The sequence below is a fragment of the Amphiura filiformis genome, chromosome 11, assembly GCF_039555335.1.
Source record: "Amphiura filiformis chromosome 11, Afil_fr2py, whole genome shotgun sequence".
Taxonomy (NCBI): Eukaryota; Metazoa; Echinodermata; class Ophiuroidea; order Amphilepidida; family Amphiuridae; genus Amphiura; species Amphiura filiformis.
The window spans coordinates 30,196,312-30,220,828 of record NC_092638.1 but is presented as its reverse complement, the minus strand read 5'-3'; positions in this window follow the sequence as shown (position 1 = coordinate 30,220,828).

The window sequence follows — 24,517 nt, the reverse complement described above, 5'->3', positions numbered from 1 at the left end:
CCTCCAAAGTAAAATTTAGAGTTTTTATAATAAAACTGGGATCCCCAAAGCTCCATTAGTTAAGGGGTACTACACCCTCGATAAATTTGTGTCTATTTTTGCATTTTCTCAAAACTAATAACACAGTGGTAACAAAAGTTATGTATATTATAGGGGCAAGGAATCCAATTACTACACTGGAATTTCAGTGACCCAAGACAAGCGGTTTGTTATTTATGATCAGAAATAAGGTACCGCTAGGATGTACCTCGTTTCCTATCATATATACTGAACCGCTTGTCTTGAGTCACTGAAATTTCAGTGTAGTAAGTGGATTCCTTGCCCCAATAATATACATAACTTTTGTTACCAGTGTGTAATTATTTTTTGAGAAAAATGCAAAAATAGTCACAAATTTACCACATGGGTGTAGTACCCCCTTAAGCGGCTAAGTCGGTTTTTTACTTTTTACCACATTATTTTCGCTCAGTTAAAACTGAGACTATTGGTTTACTAGCCTCAGGTTAAAATGATCAGAAGACCCCCTTGACAGATAAAGTGTTACTAGTAGTAGTAATATTATGTATTCATAGTAATTTTTGACAAAAAAGAAGAACAAAATTAAAATTTTACCAAAATCATACATTATGTCTTTTATCATCAATCTCCAAAATAGGAAAGATAAGTGGTCTATCGTAAAACCAAATTTATCGAACGTAATCAAAACAATATAATAATTATTTGGCCAAAACAACAACAACAAACAAACACTTGATTGTCCCTGCCCCTTTGAGGGATTCTGATTTTCGCCAGCTAAGAGCGGGCTATCTAATTCAGAGATCGTCTTTGTTTGCTAAAGAGATTACGGGGTACTAGCATTGGTTTGAATTACTTAGCGGAACTTTTTATGGTGAAAATATAATGTAAGACCTGTTATTCGATTTGTAAGAAAAAGAAAGTATGTTTTGCCGTTTCAATGAATGAAAACGAGTGAGAATTTCAAAAGTTATGGTTTGAAGGAAATAATAGTTATATGCCAGGCCTATAATAGTTTCCACAGCATATCAACGAAAGAAAATGATAGTATCCTTATCATGCGTTCTTAGATTTACATTTGCAGACCTCTTGGAGATCAGCACCCCGGGATCAGCACAGCATGAGATGTGAGTGTATTGATAACATGATTAAAACCTTTATGGACGTAAAAGTCAAAGTAAAACTATCCTATATCCTGTATCGTTTTATGGATAATAAAAATTCCTTTAAAAGGGAAGGCCAGCCTCTCAATGCAGAAGAGGTCTTGTAAATAGTTTGGGTCACCGTGAAAGGCATTTTTAGGATCACGCTTACATCCATGTTACATGACAGTTCACCAAACCATCAATGGTGATAACATGCACACTGAAACAGCAAAAACATTAACTCCTAACTCCTGTCATCTCTTTAATTCATTACTCCAAATTGTTCTGCATTTTTGTCTTTACTGCTCTACCCATGCTTATTATTAAAATCAAGAAATACACTGCAGTTGTTAGTTAATTCGCTATGTAAACTCAACTTACATGCACATTTTATTTTAAAATGATTTTATATTATTTCGCAATGTATAGTTTACTATAAAGTAGATAGTGGCAAGCACATGATAAAGGACTGATCATTCACTACAATCTTCACTTTTAAACTGTATTTTTTGAATGTGTTGATTGTTAGTCCGAAACTCCTGCAAAGCTATGGACATGGCATCTTACCTACTCCATTCTGTAATAGTCTGCATTGTGTGTTTTCTCAGTCTTCAATCATTTTGTTGAATGTAATTTTATGAATCAAATAAAAAAGATAGAAAGTGGCTTCACTTTAGTATGTGTCATTTTACAGTATTTTTTACAGTATTTATAATAAAGTAAGACAATAATTTATCTATTTTCTATAAGTGCATGTCAAAATATGGGATATATTGTTCAATATTATAGCTAGCCCCTAAAAACTTTATTTTCCATCGGATTTTTCCCGTTGAAAAGACAAAACTGATGTTAAAGATAGCAATAACATTTTGAGTCAATTTTATCCATAAAACGATACAGGATAGGATAGATAATTACTTTGACTTCAATGTGGTCCATATAATGAAGATTTTGATTCTACAACATTATTAGATCTGTTATCAACATATCAATTATGCACTCACAGGCAACCAAACATCATGCTATGCTCAGTAGTCCACTGATATGACCTCGTTCCAGTGATCATTCCCCGCTAATTACTAATTGTTGACCATGTCATTTTTTTTTGATATGCTGATTGCTGAACAAGTTTATGTTTATATGTGTAGGCCTAACCTATGATAACTTTTTAAGTCATAATTAATTCAAACATAACTTTGGCAATACTCAATCGTTTTCGTTCGTTGAAACGGCAAAACATACTTTCTTTTCCTTGCAAATCGAATTAGCAGACATCAAAAACATTTCCACCACAAGAATTTAAAAAAATAATTCATACCAATAGAAGAAGGCTATAATCTTAGCTAATCTTTAGTGTACACAAATCTCATCTCAGAATTAGATACCAGCCCTATGGGCTGGCGAAAATGACTTAAAATGTCATTTTGAAATAATTGATATCTTAAACATCAGTTTTGTCTTTTCAACAGGAAAAATTCGATGTATAAATTTCAGGGCCTATTTTTGATATGGGTACAATTCATATACATGTAGGCCTATTGAACAATATCAGTCTTTGTACATTTTATAATGTGCTATGTATAAATTGCGAATTAATATATAAATTGATATAAAACTAATGTGCATGTATAAGGCAAATAAGATGGCAGTTTTTAGCCAATTAACTAAAAACTGCAGTGTATTTCTTTATATTAATAATGAGCTAAGGGTAGTCTAAGGCAGAAAAGACAAAAAGACAGAACAATTTGGAGTAATTAATTAAAGAGTTGACAGGAAGTTATCGGAGTTAATGTTTGGTTTTTCTGTGTGCATGTTCTTATCATTGATGCCGGACATTTATGGTTTGGTGCAGGCGGCGAATGGCATGATAGAGCCGGCAGCTTGTGAAACCGCCCGGCCGTATGGCATTTTCCAAATACTCGGTCATTATCGAACCCCCATGGTTTTAGCTTGTATTTATATTATTTATTAACATATAGGCCTATTTGTTTGTGAAATTTCAAGCGTTTTAAATTTTCAAAATAATCCCATTATTGGTGGGCTGTCATGGAACATGATGGATCATAAAAAGAGTGATCCTAAAATGCCTTCCACCCAAACTAATTACAAGACCTCTTCTGCATTGAAGCTGGCTTTCCCTTTTAAAGGGAATTTTTATCTTCTTCTTTTATTTCTTGCATAAAAGTGGAAAATTGAAGTTAACATATTGGCAATATAATTTGCTTCCTCCTCTTAATGATCAATTTTGCATTGTAGAAAAAATAAAAATAAAAAGTTCTCTTTTTAAGTTTTTTTTCTGTCAGTGTAGTTTTTAGCTGTGGGCCTACTATGGAGTGCAGCCTGTAGTGTTGAGGTGTATCTTACTGACTTGCTTTTAATACTGACTTTCTAACCTTTTATAATTTTATAATATATAGTTACCCTTTGGCTCTAAAATCATAATTGCAAGACTCTGAATTTGTAAATAGACCCTACCGAATACTGGCCACTCGTCCTTTATATTTAAATAAAAGTCTCCCTTTCATAAAGTACCACGGGGCAATTCGCAAAATAATACCATAACACATGTGATATGCTGAGGAAGCCTGATTACCTATTTAAAATAGCTGAGTGGAGGGTTTTCAATGAAATATTTTTTCACGTCAGTGAAATGATGCCATTTGCCCCCACATCTCATATGCACAGTTTATCTCTTACATATCCTGTGTCTTGAATAGCTATATAGCCCAACCCGGTGGTTAAGAGGCTAGGAAATAATTCCTAATATATCATACCCTAGTTTGTATGCCTTTATCTAATCTTGCCCAACATGATAACTTACTATTTAGCCCTTAAACCCAGCAAAGAGTCTGCTCAGTGTAGGAATTTTTTATCCTTTTTTTTTATAAATATGTTTGCAATTGGCTTATAGCCATCACATGCTGATAATACACATAACTGATTGGTTAATCAAACTAGCAGGTCATGATCAGGCCTAATCACAAAGTAAACATATCATCTGTATAGAAAACTATGCAGCAGGCGACTTCAGAAAAAGCTCAATATAACTACATTGCATAAAACTAAGTCCATTATCTATAGTTAATTGGTCAAATGTTTATTGACTCTTGTAATAACCCATGTGTAGGCCTATAAACCTGTCATAATATTGGTGTTCATAAAAGCAGGACTATGAGACAAATATCCCTGACCCTGACAAAAGCTATAGCAAGAGCAAATGGCTGGGTAAATTGTTTACTTCAGTGATAAGGCATCTTGCATACATATGTACAATTTTCATTTTATTTTATTTATTTTATTTATTTATTAGACTCTTCGTAGTTTATAGCCAAATTTGTTTCCTGTAGGTGGCTTAATAAAATTCCTTTAAAAAGGAATGGGGCGCCCAATGTGAGCTTGGTCGTGATGTATTGAATTTCATGGTGTTTAAATTTGGTATTATTATCTCATGAAACCCGGTGACACCTCATTATAGAAATGAGACCTGTTGATAGGTTGTAACAGCGGATAGCCTTTTCCAGGCACGAATTGGCCATATATAAAGAAAGTTTTGCTACTTTGCAACGCAATAAAAACCCTAAATGCAAAATGAGATCCTGTAGGTGGCTTCCGAGGTGGCTTAAAAAACTTTTTAAAAAAAACTTAAAAAAAATAAAAAATATTGTTTTTCAGAGTCAAGACACATGTATCATTATTAAGCCTCATATCACTTATTTATTGTCGAATAAGTGCAAATTCTTGTTTGTGTAAAAACTGAAGCATCATATGTGTAAAAGAATATTTGAATATTAACTGTACATCATATATAACGATTCGTGATACCCAATCATGCTTCAGTGGTTTAGGAAGCAGAGAATTTTATTTCAATTTTATATACGCCAAAATATTTTCTGAATAATAAAAATTAACACTGAATTGATGGCGGAAATTTTATGTAAAATTTACGTCTTTATGGGAATTTAACTTTGGGGACCTACGTGGACTACGAATCCAGTCTTACAAGAAAAATGGTAGGCTGACTAGGCTCCCTACCTTGCAGAGCATGTGCATGCACGAAATCAATTGTGTATGTATCATAGGCCCCTCGTATTGTTTGTATGCGCCTGAGAATTCAACAATATTAATAATGGTAGCTCTACACATTAATGTTTTTAAGCAGATAAAATTCCAAAATATGGTACGTTTTCTGTCTTTGCTTGTCACGTGGTATGTTGAAGTAATGAAGTAATTGAAGTTGTGATTATTTATATGTTCAAATTTTCAAGATGGCTCCAACGCAACAAGTCAGTTCAGTTGGCCGAGCGGTAAACATGGTAAAGGCGCTGGTAATATGCCGATACGATACTGTATACATGATAGCGGTGCAGCGTGGGTTCGAGCCCCACCTCTGCCGAACTAAATTTCCTTTTTTTTTTTTAATTTCATATTATGAAATGCGCCTGGAAGAATTTATGTAAACTGCTCAAATAAAGAAAGTCCGCAGTCATACAACCCATCCTGCACCAAAAACCTGATCTTGTTATGACAATTTGATTGATACGGTCGTATGCAGAATCTTGTTAGCTCCAATTTGATACCCAATTTGCTACCAAACACTCAAAAGTGACAAAGGTTGATACCAGTTTATGGCATTTGGTGCATTTTCAAAAGTTGCAAATCAAAACGAAGCACGCGGTCGAAATGGCTTAGCGTGGCAATATGGTCAACCTTGCTTGCCCACGATGGGCCCCTGTCGACTATCCCAAATGCGCGCTTTATTCAATTGTCAGTTTAAAACGCATGGATTGCTACAGTGATTTACTGATGAATACTAGAGCACGATGCGATCGATATGACCTAGCGGTTGTTTCGGGCTATGTCAATATGTCAATGGTCGTGCTCTGCCATTCACCTCTACAGGTTCGCGTGGTCTGTTTTTAATTTGCAACTTTTGAAAATGCACCAAATTTCATATACTGCTATCAATCTCTATGAATTTAGAGATTTCGGTAGCAAATTTGGTACCAAATTGCAGCTAACAAGATTCTGCACACGACCTTATCAATCAAATTGTCATAACAAGATTAGGGTTTGGTGTAGGACGGGTTACATGACTGCGGACTTTCTTTATTTGAGGTGTTTATGACGAAGAGTGGTGTGGGTCTTATAATAGGTTCATCCCCTGCAATGGTGATCCCCAGCCCGACTTGGGTCTTCACTCTTCATTCTAGCTTGTGCGAAGATTTTGTTTTATAGGCCTATTTGTTTAAAACAGCATCACACTCACTCCCACAACCCACACCCCCACACACAATAGTATAGACATATGATATCCCTATTATCATTGATTAAATATTTTGAGCTCAAAATGTAGAAATATACACTTTGAGCTCATCTTATAATAATAGCTATACACGTAACAGGGCAAGGAAAGAAATAGACAGGTGTCAATTATAAAAACCTTGAATATATTTACATAAACAAAGTCAAGTAAAACGCAAGTGTGGACAACTCAGCTTGGTCGTGTTTACTCCAGAAAACTCAAGAAACTTGCCAATTTTAGAAAAGAAGTTGCATTGAGTTCGAAACACTAGCATTTGTGAGTCAAGTGCAGTAAAAACATGCAAGTTTCCCAATCCAAAACTTGCAAGTTCTTAAACTTGCATTTTGATTTTTACTAGGTTTAGTGGGGTCAATTTGTGGTCTGAAAGTGCAGTCGTGAACTTATTTTCCTTTCAAATAATAATCCCTCACTCAGACATCAGTATGATACGAGTGGTTATTTGTTTTGTTTTATCGAAGAAATGAGCACATGACACAGACAAGGTATTATTAATTGCACCATTCGATCCATGCAACATGTATTTATTTTTGGTAACAATAAAGGATATACCTAGATTTGGAAGATGTGTGTGCACTTTATTATTACTTTATTCATGTCGTATTTTATTCATACATGTCGTATGTATACGGACGTTGAAACTTTAAAAAATAACAGTCCCCAACGAATTTAGATATGAGCTCTTTAATGTCCACTCCCCAATCAGGGAATTCCCTTTTAACAAAGGAGCACCTACGTAGTACAAGGTACTGCAGCAATTAGGCACCATAGGCGCGACAAGGTCGCACTCGTTCTACTTGCTGTGGCTTCATTTATTTATCATGTAGCCTATTATAAATATATCTATTTCATTCAAATATAGGTATGTATTTAATATAAAAACAACATTTGAGGCTTTAGGTATTTTAGTCTCAGCTCAAACCAAAGTAAGAAAGTTTGAATTCTTATGTACCGTAAACGTTCGCGCACATGGGCTCCTTTGCCTTGGGGTACATTTCATGTACAAAGAGAGAGCTACCTCCTCTAAAATCACAACAAGAATTAAGGGTATGCGCATGTCCTTATTTGCTGGTGGGATTTTTGTAGGAGGGCACTTTCAGTTTGTGTCTAAAATACCAGTTATATCAAAGGGGCCCATAGCGCCATTAGGCATTAGGCGAACTTTCTACGGTATATCCATTGACAATACAACAATATTCGAGTTGTAAAGTAGGGAAAAAAGATCTAGGCCTCAAGAAAGAAAGAACAGGAATAAATAAAGAATAATTAAGGACATAAAGAAAGAATTTTGCCCTAATGAATTTTTAGAAAGAGCTGAAGCAAGAAACTGAGTTTCACAATACAATCCTTTTATAGTTCGAAATGTGTGCTGCCGACAGAGTATACGTCCCTTTGTGTGGTTCAGTTCATGGACCTAAAGACCCGATTTAACAAGAATGTTAAAATTATGTTACGCCAATCAAACATTTTTTAGGCCTAATATAGAAACTAGTAGGCCGACATACCACATATTGTTATTGAAAACCCGTAAGGAGAACAGCAACCCTTCACAAAAGAGATGCTTAATTTTAGTGGTTACCTAGGATACCAACACCAGTGACATGCGCAAAGGGACAGGGGATGTGCCCTTCCCCTTTTTGTCAAAAAGTTCGGGGAAATAATGCACCCAATCGGGGAAACTGGGGAATTAGTTATTAAATTTTAAAACAGTCAGAGAATCGAGACCCCTGAACCAGACTTTGAAAACCTGCGTACGTTACTGCCAAAGACCTATATTTACATAAACAAAGTCAAGTAAAACGCAAGTGTGGACAACTCAGCTTGGTCGTGTTTACTCCAGAAAACTCAAGAAACTTGCCAATTTTAGAAAATAAGTTGCATTGCGTTCGAAACACTAGCATTTGTGAGTCAAGTGCAGTAAAAACATGCAAGTTTCCCAATCCAAAACTTCCAAGTTCTTAAACTTGCATTTTGATTTTTACTAGGTTTAGTGGGGTCAATTTGTGGTCTGAAAGTGCAGTCGTGAACTTATTTTCCTTTCAAATAATAATCCCTCACTCAGACATCAGTATGATACGAGTGGTTATTTGTTTTGTTTTATCGAAGAAATGAGCACATGACACAGACAAGGTATTATTAATTGCACCATTCGATCCATGCAACATGTATTTATTTTTGGTAACAATAAAGGATATACCTAGATTTGGAAGATGTGTGTGCACTTTATTATTACTTTATTCATGTCGTATTTTATTCATACATGTCGTATGTATACGGATGTTGAAACTTTAAAAAGTAACAGTCCCCAACGAATTTAGATATGAGCTCTTTAATGTCCACTCCCCAATCAGGGAATTCCCTTTAACAAAGGAGCACCTACGTAGTCGTGGTAGTACAAGGTACTGCAGCAATTAGGCACCATAGGCGCGACAAGGTCGCACTCGTTCTACTTGCTGTGGCTTCATGTATTTATCATGTAGCCTATTATAAATATATCTATTTCATTCAAATACAGGTATGTATTTAATATAAAAACAACATTTGAGGCTTTAGGTATTTTAGTCTCAGCTCAAACCAAAGTAAGAAAGTTTGAATTTTATGTACCGTAAACGTTCGCGCACATGGGCTCCTTTGCCTTGGGGTAAATTTCATGTACAAAGAGAGAGCTACCTCCTCTAAAATCACAACAAGAATTAAGGGTATGCGCATGCCCTTATTTGCTGGTGGGATTTTTGTAGGAGGGCACTTAGTTTAAGTTTGTGTCTAAAATACCAGTTATATCAAAGGGGCCCATAGCGCCATTAGGCGAACGTTCTACGGTATATCCATTGACAATACAACAATATTCGAGTTGTAAAGTAGGGAAAAAAGATCTAGGCCTCAAGAAAGAAAGAACAGGAATAAATAAAGAATAATTAAGGACATAAAGAAAGAATTTTGCCCTAATGAATTTTTAGAAAGAGCTGAAGCAAGAAACTGAGTTTCACAATACAATCCTTTTATAGTTCGAAATGTGTGCTGCCGACAGAGTATACGTCCCTTTGTGTGGTTCAGTTCATGGACCTAAAGACCCGATTTAACAAGAATGTTAAAATTATGTTACGCCAATCAAACATTTTTTAGGCCTAATATAGAAACTAGTAGGCCTACATACCACATATTGTTATTGAAAACCCGTAAGGAGAACAGCAACCCTTCACAAAAGAGAAGCTTAATTTTAGTGGTTACCTAGGATACCAACACCAGTGACATGCGCAAAGGGGACAGGGGGATGTGCCCTTCCCCCCTTTTTTTGTCAAAAAGTTCGGGGAAATAATGCACCCAATCGGGGGAAACTGGGGAATTAGTTATTAAATTTTAAAACAGTCAGAGAATCGAGACCCCTGAACCAGACTTTGAAAACCTGCGTATGTTACTGCCAAACACCTATATTATACATGTAAAACATCATAGATGACTTGGAATAAATGCAGATAAAGCAAATATAATGAAACCTTTAGAACAATAAACACCTATACAAGCCTAACACAACTCTAAAAACCCTAACATGGAATTCCAGAGTTTTTGGTAGTCAATTGAAAAATTCCAACTTATTTGTGTAATTTTAGATACCCTCTATAGAGGGCGATGGAATTCAGATTTTTTTGTTAAGTCAATTGAAAATTCCAACTTTTTTTTGATAATTTTAAAAACCCTCTATACCCTCCATGGAATTCCAGACTTTTTTGCTAGTCAATTGAAAAATTCCAACTTTTTATTTGAGTATTTTAGAAATCCTCTATAGAGGGCGATGGAATTCCAGATTTTTTTTGGTAAGTCAATTGAAAATTCCAACTTTTTTTTGTCAATTTTTAAAAACCCTCTATACCCTCCATGGATTTCCAGATTTTACATGCACTAAACAGGGCCGGAAATCCAGGTTTTTTCCTCAAGTATGCTTTGGAATTCCAGACATTTTAGAAAAAAAACAATTTTGCCCTCTATAGGGGGGGTGCATGTTTTATCTGGAATAGCCAATTGCTTGCAAGTGGTAAAGTCGAATGCCGTATATTAAAGACAAAATAAGACATATTTTAGATGAATCTGTAATTTCTATACTTACGGTAGAGAATTTAACTAAATGTATTTGAGTGGGGCTTCAACTTTGTCATTACTGGGTCAGTCCATGTCAAAACAGACTGAGTGTACACCCACCCTCTTGGATTATGCTCTCCTTTGGCTCAGGGGTACCTTTCATGGACCCCTAGGTGAGGTCACAAGAAAAAATTCAAATTCAATTTCGTTTCCGAATGGCGGGCCATCTAAGTTTGGACCTTGACCAAAATTGGGAATTTAAGGTGTCCAAATGACAAAGCGCTCTCTTTGAGAGGCATTTTCTTCTTAATTAAATCAGTTGTGACCCTCTTTTTGAATGTGGTCACTCACTGGCTGTGTCTGAAATGCCTAATGCCAAAAAGATTGATTTCGGAATTTCGTTGGGATTTCAGAGGGGGTCAAAGTCAGCACTTCATACTGTTCAATCAAATTATCTTTGATTTTGAAGGACCCATGATAATGCCACAGTGCACTTATAGGTCCTAATTATGTTCAGAATGGATTTACCATGTGCCAATGTCTATGAGCAATTCAAAAAAAGAGAAATATCTAGACCCCCTACAGAATGTTAGGCCCCCCTAAAGTGGTTCAGCCACAAATGGCGCTTAAAATCGGCAAATTTTGACACCTAATAACTTTAGGTGTACACCAGATATGAATTTCTAGTCTTTGCATCTGAAAGAATGTAGTCTAATGTTACTAGGAACATAAGATTTGTTTTGTATTTTTTGTGTTTTGATACTTTCAAAAAGGTCGTTGACCTATGAACATTTTTCGTCATAGCGCCCTCCTGAAAGGTCTGACACATAACAAACTATACATTTTTTGAATCCTCATGACCATACGAGTAATTTGATATATTACTTGACATAATTGGGAGCATTCTGAAAATTTGACCCCATAACCTGTACTTTGCATGTGCATCGTTGCCAGGAAGTGCATTTTGACCCCTTAAAAATCCATACAGAGGATTAGAAAGTAGTTTTTTCTTATTACTTGACTCAAGAGCAACTTGAAATATCAGGATAAATAATACAAATGGCTATAAAGTGATCAAAATATAAAAAATATCATACTAAAATTGGCATTTTGTACCGTATCCTGTATGCATGGTATGTTAGGCAAAAATGACTATTTTTGAAAGCGTCAACTTAATACTAAAACGCAAAAAATACAAAACAAATCTTATGTTCCTAATAACATTAAACTACATTCTTTCAGATGCAAAAGACTAGAAATTCATATCTGGTGTACACCTAAAGTTATTAGGGGTCAAAATTTGCCGACTTTAAGTGCCATTTGTGGCTGAACCACTTTAGGGTGGCCTAAAATTCTGTAGGGTCTAGAAATTTCTTTTTTTGAATTGCTCATAGACATTGGCATATGGTTAATCCATTCTGAACATAATTAGGACCTATAAGTGCACTGTGACATTATCATGGCTCCTTCAAAATCAAGATAATTTGATTGAACAGTACGAAGTGCTGATTTTGACCCCTTTGAAATCCCAACGAAATTCCGAAATCTATCTTTTTGAAGGACATTAGGTATTTCAGACACAGCCAGTGAGTGACCACATTCAAAAAGAAGATCACAACTGATTCAATTAAGAAGAAAGTGCCCCTCAAAGAGAGCACTTTGTCATTTGGACCCCTTAAATTCACAATTTTGGTCGAGGTCGCCAAACTTTGATTGCCCGCCATTCGCAAACGAAATGGAATTTGAATTTTTTCTTGTGACCTCACCTAGGGATCCATGAAAGGTACCCCTGAGCCAAAGGAGAGCAAAATCCAAGAGGGTGGGTGTACACTCAATCTGTTTCGACATGGACTGACCCTACTGTGGTTTTCCTCGTTTGTTTGTTTTTTGGACATATGTTTCATTTCAAAAATACCTAGTGACAATTTTAATGATTTACCCTTCACCTTTAGGCAATTTATATACAATTTTAATTTGTTTACACGTTCACTGGGACCACTGAATGCGCCCTTTAATAAAATCGTATCGGGTCATACATGTATTAACCTCTCACGAATCTCATTCATAAACAAGCCCTCGAACATGGTTAAAAAGCCTAGCCTGGAATTAGAGTATAAACCTAAGGTCTAACATCGTTGGCCAGGCCAACTGGCCAGTTTTATCACAGTCCATGGTTTTATGCAGTAATGTTTATACTAGGGTTTGGGCAGGTAACCTTGTCCTTACATATCACAGTGTTCTTTTACACTGGTCAGGACCTTGGCGAGTTGGACACTTTTATTATCATGGATTATGTTTTGCCATAATATGTCAAGCTTGTGTAACATCCAGATGTGCTGTTAACTCTTCAAGTAACTGACTGAGTGTCCTTGCTATTGAAATCACTTTCGCACTGAAAAACAAAATAAGTTAATAGCTTATGTGTTATTTGATCCCGCAAATGAAATCAACATGTCCAGACTAGATACCACCTAGGAATTTCCATTAATTTTTACCTCTGATTCATTATACAGGCACAGTGTGGTGGTTCTCACCGGACAAGACTATCTTCGAGGGATGACATTGAGGAGTTTCATGGAGTCGCAAGCTCATCCGAGAGTTCAGCAGCTAGTAAACCACTGTGGTGGCAGAGTTGTTGTCTTAAACAACCATGTGGAAGGGCGCGAAAGAGAAGACCAGCTGGAAAAACTGAAGCGGGAAATCGAAAAGATTAGACGGTTTGGGAAATTCGAAAAATACATGTACACAAGAGGTGGCGGTAGATTACAGCAGTTTTGGCGAAATATTATCAGTCTATACAATAAAAGGTCAATAGTTTACTGTTTTATCATGGGAGTCTCTATCTTCTATTCTTCTATGGTTTTATGTAGGGTACAAGCTTCTGTGCTACCTTAAACAATTGTGGTTCTTGTATAGACGAATCCAACGAGCCAAGTCATGGTCAGGATTTGGTCGGCCATTACTGGGTCCCCGCAGCACCAAACTGGTGTTGTGACTGCCCAATTGGAAGGATTAAAGCCGCTTGAAATTCGATGTTAGATTCTTTTGTGTTGTAAACTGTCATCCTTCTTTTGTCTACGTGTAATCCGGATGATAGAATGCAGTTTAGAATACCTTTCAAGGCCGCATCATTTCACATTCAGGTGAGATGGAGCCGACGGGGACCCAGCTATGGCTGCCATTGAGATGTAGGAATGCGCGAAATTTGTTTCATCTATAGAGCGATGTCGGCTCTTAATTTAGACATGACATCTAACGTGTCACAGGGGGCGCTTTGGCCACTTTGCTTTTAGACATAATACTTGGAAGTTTGAAAGAAAATGTTATATTTAACAAGGGAAAAATTTTTAGACATAACTTTCTTACTTCGGAGTCCAAATGGTAATTAAAATTAAATTTAATTTAAGCTTCACAGACTTATCTGACTGAACGTTCGATTACATGTTTTACAGAGCAGGCAGCATCATCTTTTTCCAATCAGACCTGGGATTGTATTATATTTTCTTAATAACCCGTTAATGTAACACACTGATATATATTTCCTTTGGGTGATGTGAACAATAACGTGGCTAAAAGTGATATGCCATATCCTAAGGCATTGCTATAAACTTTTTGCTTCTCATATCAAAACCGTTAGAGAAATGTTCATGTTACTCAGAATTTGGAAACAAATCGCTTGATGGTATTTTTAATGTAAAATGTGACCGTACACCACGAATGAGCCGTAAATGTCCTCAACTGTATTCTGAGTTACAGTGTAGAATGGGCATGAAGGTCATATTCATAGGTATTTCAATTTGGTGCTACGTGTATCTCATTAAATGAGGTACACGTAGCACCAAATTGAGGTACCTATGAATACGACCTTCATGCCCATTTTACACTGTAACTCAGAATACAATTGAGGACATTTACGGCTCATTCGTGGTGTACGGTCACAAATGGTTATGGTATTTCTCAACACTACATGAAAACATGACCACCCACCTTTAACACGCAGAAAGCTTTTGTGAATATCCAAGTCTTAGCTTTCTTTTGCTTTTTGCCCCATGTTTATATGTTGTTCCTATCAAAAGTTATATATAACATATCTACATATTTTGATACATTATCGGGTGGATAATGTGAATTTGATGGGAAATTTTACCATGTGATAGAATGAACGTAAGTTTTGCGTTTTTCTCGAGATTGAATTTTGCACGACATGACTAACTGTGGGACATCATTTTGTGTACACTGTTTATTCAAATGCCATGAAATTTGGCATGATGACTCTATAGGGTATTCTGCATGTATTGACTGTTTTAGATTTTTTGAATTATGCTGCACATTTGTAAAATTAGCTATGCGCATACTTAATTAGGCGTAAAAATTGAAGAAAACAGATTTTTAATAATCATGCAAAACTGAGATTGAAAATGCAAAAACTAAAACAGTCAATACATTAAGAATCCTTTTAACATTATACATGCCAAATTTGAAGTCTGTAAGTGGTAGGATTGAGGAGAAATTACGTCCCAAAAATGTCGAATTTTTGGCCTTCCGGCGGCCATATTGGATACCTAATTTGCATAATTTATGCGTAATTGAGTGAAATCGCTTAATGTTTGTCAGTCATCTAATTTGGGCCAAGAAAGAAAATAGCCAGACTTAAGATAAAGAAATAGAGTTTTTCAGGGGTTTTCTACCTTAACACAATTCTGGGTTACAGACTTTCACTTTCAACTTTTCCTCATCCAAATAACATAATTGTTTTTGTTAAGAAATGTAAGAAAAAACACATGATGATTGCATAGACGGAAAACTTTTAAGGAGGATATGGAAAAGGTAGTGTTTAGTCTAAAATGATTGTTTTCTTTTTTAAGTAATAGCACATTGAATGGTTCGTATATGCCGGGGTCAATTCATATATTTTCGTGACTATAAAACATTGTTTATGCCCTCTGGCACAATCGTTTAGCCATGGAAATATATGAATGGACCCGTAATTTATAATTCGTGGACGTTTTTGTAAAACAAAAGGTCTCTACATCAGGATCTAGGATTGGAGAGAGCTGTTTTTAGGGCACTGAAATTTTAGGAAGTAGTAAATGCCCATTGACCACTGTATAAAAACACCAAAACTTTTTCATACAGTGGACAACCAATGACAACGGGCTACTAACAATATGTACAAAATAGCAAAAGCCGCTTTTGCTATTTTTTGTACACATAGGAAACTAAAGTTAGAATCCTTGTAAACGAGAGAGAGACTTTGACATGTATTTTGACCCGATCTGTATGTGTTGAAAAACTTGGCCCCATCATGGAAACGATCATAATCTTTGACTTATTTCGACCACATCTCCAAAACCAAACATCTCATATTAATGAAATAATTTATTTACCATTTGTCGCTTGTCTATGTATCAGGAGGAACATTTTGAGATATATTTTTGAACCGATTTTGAAAATTACCCCTTCGATGTGATCCCAGAGGCCCCTGGGCATATTCATATTATAATTGGCATTTACTAACCCATATTCCTTTAAGAAACGTAGGCACGGTGTAGGACCTATTTGTTAAATTTTACTGATTTTAAGGGATCTGGAATGAGCGTTTTGAGCGTTTCGACAGTGTTTTTTGTGCGACATGAGAGCATCTCAGACGTATCGAATTGCATTCTGAATACGAAATATGTCTTTAGTTTCTGATACCAAATAATTTTCATTTTTTGAAATTCACGATATAATACAAATTTTATGACAAATTATTAAAATTTGATATTCTTCAAATTTTTGATATATAACAGTCCTCGAAGTAAATTTTATAAATCTAATGATATATTCTTAAAGTGTATGTAGCTGGGAGGAAAAGCCGACCATCAATTGAAAATTTTGACCTTTCATATTGAAGATATGGATTTTTTCCCAAAAGACCTAATTATTTTGGTGTTTTGGAAAAAATCCATATCTTCAATACGAAAGGTCAAAATTTTCAATTGATCGTCGGTTTTTTTCATCCCACCTACATACACTTCAAGTATAAATCATCAATTTTTAATGATTTGCCATAAAATGTGTATTACGTTGAGATAATTTCAAAATTATTTGATATCAGAAGGACATTCTTCGTATTCAGAATGCAATTCGATATGTCTGATGTGCTCTAATGTCCCACAATAAATACTGTCCAAACGTTCATACCCCATCCCTTAAAGCTCCACTGAGTTCGATCAATTTTGGATCTATAGCGGACACCCTGGTAGAAAATCAACATGGTTTATATGGCCTTTATAATTCTTTTCCTGACGAAGAATGTGCTTAAATTTTACGAAAATCTGAGAAAATCTATTTTGTGACCTCTGAACAATATTCTAATCGACTTCCGACCTGTTGAGCCCATAACGCCTCAGCTACTCTGACAATGTTACATTTTGTGGTATGCTGCAAAAGAGTTTATGTTATTGCGATCATTTCTAAAAGTGTTTTTAGAATAAAATAATATAACCCTTATTTATTGAACAGAGTACGGAGGCCGAGTGAATACTTACTTGCATGCATGTTTGACATTGACTTTTACCCAAAAGAAATAAATTTGATTTTTGATTTGGATTCATTAGGCCTAAATTCATTGATTCATTGGGTATAAATTTAATACAGTTGGTTAACCAATTACTTACCTGATAGATGATGTTACATTTACCAAAATGCTATTATGTTGAAAAGATGAACTGTGTGTTGGTGGTCATGCCATTAACAAATTAAAAATATGAGATGATCTTGTTGTCCTTCTTTTTTTTCTTCTTGTATCATTTCAAGATCAAATAAAAGGAATATTAAATATGGGGAAATGATAAGATGGGGTTTCAAAATAATCAAGAAAAATGTTTAAAAACATGAAAAAGAGAAATACTTATTGTATTTATTATTTTAATCACTTTGTTTTACTTTTAACTTTTTGATAGAATTAATATTTTATAATTCACAGAGAGGAGCAGTCATCGGCAACGACAACAGAGGAATCGGATAGAGATGTTGAGAAACAAGATACAAATCCCACTTTTCCAATGTGTCATTATACCATCAGAGTAGGCCTACTAATCATATTGGTAATAATGTCTGGGATGTTGGGATCTTTTCTTATCTCCTCTAAAGATGTTGAAGCGCCTGATTTGCGTATTGAGATATCCCTTTCAATAAATAATTTCAATTACTATCCCCAATGTCCCGCATGTTTTACGCACACAAATGCTATACTTAATTCTTTTATCAAATCGCTTGAAAAGAATCTGTCCCTTATACCCTGCAGTGTTAATGTTGTAGTCCAGACCGGCCTATCCGAGACCAAGACCGAAACCAGGCAGTCCGAGACCGAGACCATGACTGGCTGGTCCGAGACCAAGACCGAGACCGGCGGGTCCCAGACCAAGACCGAGACCGGGCTTGATAGTAATATCATTAATGAATTATAACTATCTTAGTGACTGGAACATGATGCGTAATTATTTTTAGTGATAACTTTTCTATTAAACAAGGATACCAAAATTCAATTATTTTTCAACAAATTTGGAAACTTTATTGTAAAACCTTTCATAACCTTTACTAGAGTGTACATTTTTGAACAATTACCAATTGGACCTAATTAAAAATAAATGAGTAGGCCCTGAGGTAAGATTGGGAATATTAATTGGGGATTTTAATTAATATTTAATAATTCAATTTATGAAAACTTTTTCAGCAGAATGAAGGGCTACAAGGTAACCAGAATGGGGCTATTTTGCTGGTCTCGAACCCGGCATAGGACCGAGACCTCAGGAGGTCCGAGACCGAGACCAGCAGGTCCAAGACCAAGACAAGACCGGTCGCGAGCTTCAACACTAATACGCTTGTTAAGTCCTCGAAATAAAGTTTATAATATGCACTTAAAGTGTATATGTGACCGTCCCCCACGAAACGCTCGTAAAGTCGGCCTCCGGACAATTTTGTTTTATTTCGTGTTTATAAAATAATGTCATAAGCGTTAAAATGATATATCATTAAACTTCAAAAGATATCCAGTTATGGAGTTATGGTTTGTTAAACTTTGCTCCTTCAGCAAAAGGTACATTATTTCAGTACTACATATGTCTATTTTTCCACATTGCTGCTAATATGAAATAATTGAAGTTCAGAAAGAAAGCATGTCACAAAGAAATCAACTTCCAACCGTCCCCAGTCCTGATATTAGCGAAAGTGACATATCACTAGGCTCAGCTGTGGACAATGACGAAGACAGCCCGCCTTGGTTCACCGTAACGCACAGACGCAACTCAAAGAGCAAGTCGAAGGCAATGAAGCTGAACGTCCGTAAACAGAAGAGTGACAATCAACGTCACAGAACATTACGGTATGATTCCCGTGAATCTAGCGATCATGACATCCGCTATGCAAAACGAAACACGGAACCAAGACGGAAAAAAGAACATCCACAATTATCTCGGAAATCTTCATATGATCATGACGGGTACACCAAGAAAAATCAAAGATATACAAATGACTCGCGAAATGGACACTCAGGTTGGCATAAACGCCATTCGGAACGCAAAGTATACAGTCACGAACAATTTCGGTCTCATGACCACGGTAATCATGATCGCCGGCACAATGAAAGATATGATACATACGAGAGACCTGGAAAATACGATGAAAGAAACTCTTCCAGGAAAGCGTGTTTCAATTGTGGATTAACAAATCATAGAAGTAGTGAATGTCATTTCAAATATCCAGTTCAATGTAGAACCTGTGGTGAATTCGGACACAAAAGCAGGTGGCATAGAGATCAAAATGATCTTTACCATGTTTACAGTCAAAATTGACCAATTAGCCAAAAGTCACGTGAACAAGTTTGTGAAGGTAACTTGAAAGAAACTGAGTTTTCATGTAAAAATACAGAGAATAGCTTTTGTGATAAGTATGTTAAAGCTACCTTTGGTTTATCAAATCATAGAAACCGTTTTAATTGTTTAAGTGTTTCAAATACCAGTTTTGCTGATGATGATGACAATAATGTTAATATACTTGATCATAAAATTAAAAGAAATTGTGAAAACAAACAAGTTGATTGTACAAGTAAGAATCCATGTACTATATCAGCCAAAAAAAGGAAAAGTAATGGTATCGTGTTTGCTCATTTAAATACTCGAAGTATGAGATACAAAATGGACGATGTAAAACTTATTGCTGCTGATGAAAATATTGATGTTTTTACAATAAGTGAAACTTGGTTAGATTCAACCGTAAGTGATAATGAAGTGAATGTACCTGGTTATCAATTGTATCGAAGAGATAGATCTGCACATATAGATGAACATAATGAAGATGATCATGGTGGTGTAGCTTGTTATGTAAGAGATTCGTTAACAGCAATTCATAGAGAAGATCTTAATGATGATGCAATAGAAGCACTTTGGGTTGAAATTAAGCCCAAGTATAGAAAACCAATTCTTGTGTGTACATTTTACCGCCCACCTAGTTCCTATGTTGAGTATTTTAAAAGGTTTGACGAAAAGGTACAAAGTATTAATGCTGATGACATTGTTATATTAGGTGATTTTAATCTTGATTGTTTATCTGAAAATACCTACAAAAAAGTTCATGAGTTTTGTACTAATAGCCAACTCTCACAACTTGTCGATGAACCGACCAGAGTTACAGAAACGACGAGTACTTTAATTGATCTAATTTGTGTTTCCAAACCAGAAGAGATTTCAAATTGTGAAGTGGTATATTATGGTGTAAGTGATCACTATTTAGTTAAGATGTGTAAGAAGTATAATAGGGGAAACTGATGCCAAAAACAGTTACAAGTAGGTGTTATAAGCATTTTAATGAATTGGAATTTACTAATGATTTGTCACGTATTGATTGGAGAAATATAACTACCATTGATGATCCAGATGATGCTTGGAAGCTGTGGAAAAATATGTTTCTTGGTATTTGTGACAAGCATGTACCTTTTAAGACTAGAAAAGTAAAAGGTTATCTTCCCCCATGGATAACCCCTGAATATAAAAACTTTCTCATGAACGAGATTATTTAAAGAGAAAGGCTCAGTTATCTAATGATACAAACGACTGGAAACATGCAAAAGAAATCAGAAACAAAGTTAATGAACTGAACCGTAATCTGAAAAAGGAACATTTCCGAAAGGTTATAAATGATAATGCAAATAATACACGCAAACTTTGGAAAACACTGCGTGATCATGGTGGTCTTAGTAAAAAAAGTAAAAGTATTATTGTAAATGATAATGAGAGTGAGAGTATTGATCGTGCAAATCAGATCAATGATCATTTTTGTTCAATTGGACACAAAGTTATCGATGCAAATAATATGAATAGTACCAATCACGACTGTGACTTGATGAGTAACAACCTTGGATCAATTGGTAGTAATGTATTTAGATTCACAGAAATCACAGAAAGTTATGTGCTCAAGGAGTTAAAATCAATTTCCATATGTAAATCAACTGGTATGGATAATATCCCAGCAAATCTTCTCAAAGTTGCTGCTGCATATATTTCTAATTCACTAACGCACATATGTAATGTTTCTCTAAAGAAAGGTAAAGTACCAAACGAGTGGAAGGAGGCTAGAGTTACTCCCATACATAAGGGTGGCGACAAGGATGACTTAAATAACTTCCGGCCAATTTCGGTACTTCCCATCATTTCAAAGATCCTGGAAAGATCAGTTCATGAACAATTGTACACTTATATACAGGAAAATAATATTCTTTCCAGTAATCAGTCCGGCTTCAGACCAAATCATTCAACACAAAGCACCCTTATTGATGTTACAGATCACATACTGACTGGCATGGAAGAGAGAAAAGCTACTGGAATAGTGTTTCTCGACCTGCGGAAAGCCTTTGATACCGTCAACCACGATCTCTTGTTGAAAAAGCTCTATGGTATTGGCATTCGTGATATGGAGCTTACTTGGTTTACATCCTATTTAAACGAGCGTACACAGGCTACTGCAATTGGAGGAACACTATCTGATCAAAAATGTATTACTATTGGTGTCCCTCAAGGGACAATCTTGGGACCATTGTTATTTTCTATTTTTGTGAACGACTTGTCAAGTAATCTCACATGTAAGACTGTACTCTATGCTGATGATACAGCACTTATGTATTCAAGTAAATGTGCTGATGATATGTGCACTAAACTAAATGACAATTTAAATAATGTTGAAAAATGGTTAGAAAGAAATAAGCTTTCTCTGAACGTTTCAAAAACTAAATACATGATATGTGGTACACAAAAGGGCATAGAAAAATGTGAAAATATAAATTTATCTATAAGTGGTAAGGACATTGAACGTGTTGACAATTTTAAGTATCTTGGGACATGGATTGATCCGTTGCTAAAGTGGGATGATCATGTTCACAATACCTGTAAAAAGATCTCTCAGCGTATTGGTATTGTGAGTAGATTAAGAAAGTCTGTTCCACCCAAAGTTACCAAATTACTTGCCAATACACTCGTAATGCCGTTCTTTGATTATTGCAATCTTGTATGGAATAATTGCTCTAAGGAACTTAGTAACAAATTACAAGTTCTCCAAAATAGACTTGTGAGGTTAGTACTTAACGAAGGCCCAAGGGCACGTGTTTTGGATATGTATGATGTTCTGAAATGGAAAACTTTGAAAAACCGTTCTCATATCAATCTTATTAATCTTGTTCATAAATGCTTGACAGGGAATGCCCCAGATTACCTGCGAACTAAATTTTCCTATGTTAACACCCACCACGCCTACGTAACAAAGTCAAGCTCAGGTCTATGTCTTTACCATAACAAGGTGTCGTCAGAAGCAGGAAAAAGAACTTTTCATTATCGAGGTGTTACAGCGTGGAATGAAATGCCACAACATTTAAGGTTAATAAATTACAACTCAAACATGTTCAAACGGGCACTTCACAATAATTTCTGAACTTTTAATATTTCGTAAAATGTATATATGAAAAATGTAAATAATGCGCCAAAGTTTTACTTTATGACTTTTAAAGATTGATGTATTTTGATGTATGCTTCTATATTTTGAGTGTTATTAATTATTCTACATATGTTTTATGACCCAGTGAATATGTAAATAACTAGGCAATGTCTTTACTATGATTTTAATGGCTTTAGATATTATTTGATGTATAAGTTGATGTATGTTTGGATGTTTAAGTTATTAATTATTTGATGTATACTAGTATTACATGTATATTTTAAGACACAGAGAAATGTAAATAACTAGCCAAAGATTTTTACTTTATGAATTTAATGACTTTTGATATTTGATGTATTTGATATATGGTTTTATTTGGATGTTTGTATTTTTAATCATTCTCATATGTATAATTCTACCAATTACTATGTACTTTATATTTTATGACATGACACAGGGCCCTGTAATAGCAGATTTATCTGAAGGGTAACCCTGTATAAATATGGTTTTAATAAATAAATAAATAAATAAATAATATATATCAAACAGTCATAATTGGCGGTCACTTTAAATCATCCCCAAGTCAACGAGTTCACGAATGTTCTCTCATTGTTAATTGTTAGTTATCCCACCACTTGAACAGGTTTTAGCCAAAGCAAACAAAGACCAGCGCTATTTACAAATTCTATACATAGGGAGAAGCTTATTATCCTCTTCAACAATAGAATTAATGATAGGTTTAAAGGTGTTTGACCTTCACTAGTAAAATGAGAAACATGTCGCACCAAATTGAAGTACATATGAATACAACCTTTATGCACATTTTGCACTGTAACTCAGAAAACATGTACACTTTGCCGACTTTACGAGCGGTTTGTGGTGGGCGGTCACATATAGCCGGGATGAAAATTTTGACCTTTCGTATTGAAAATATACATGAAGTTTCCCAAAATGTTTAGGTCTTTTATGTACTTATGGACAGGGGCGTCTCCAGGCCTTTTTCATTAGGGGGGTGTAAGAGTCAATGATTGCCGACGAGCCGTCTGTGTGCCGTCTGTATTTATGTTTATTAAATTTAAACACACTTCAATCGAGAGAGATTGTGCTGAGGGAGCACTCTGTGAAAAGATTAAAAATTTCTAAAAAGATCGAAATTTCACTCTTTGCAGAGTGAAAATTTTACTCGTATGGAGGAAAAAATGTGATTTTCACTCTTGGTAGATTGAAATGTCAATCTTTTCAATTGAGCCGAAGAGTCACTCCGAGGAGGATTGACTTTTTCACTCTTTGGAATTTAGAGAATATGTCTCCCTATTTATGTATTACTTATTCTAGCACAAAAGACTTAAAACAAGGACATACTTCTAAACCAAATTATTTGATTTCAGTTGAAAATAACCTCAAATCTTTTTCCTGGATGCTTTTTCTATAGCAAATCAGAATCAAAACTTGTATTTTGCACTTAAAATAATCCAAAAATTAGTATAAACTATTTCTTTTACGTGTGCACAAATTGAAAGTACTCTCTAAATGTAAAAGAGTGAAAATTTCACTCGGAACTTTGAGTGATTTCATTCTCACTCTATTCGAGCGGTTAGTCGTTCTTTTAGAGTGAAAAAAAGTTTCTACTCGGTCAATCTAGATTCACCCCTTACAGAGTGATCCAAAATTACCGCTCAATTTCAGAGTGAAATTACAATCACTCTTTGCGGAGTGAATCCACAGTTCGTACAGCCGATCAGAAAGCCGGATTTTCACGCTGAGAGCCACGAAAAAATTGTGATTATTCATTCGGCGAATAGTCGTTGCAGCAATGGCGGTGGAGTTGTCAGTAGCAGTTTGGCGAAGAAATAGCCAATATTTTCGTTGGTAAGTATACTTTGAACTATTTTATTTATATGTTGAATCATTGCAGATTGTAATCGACAACTAAAATCTGATGTTACTGTCTCAAAGGTGATAATTGTACCCATGAAGCTTCTTCATTTGTTGAACACAT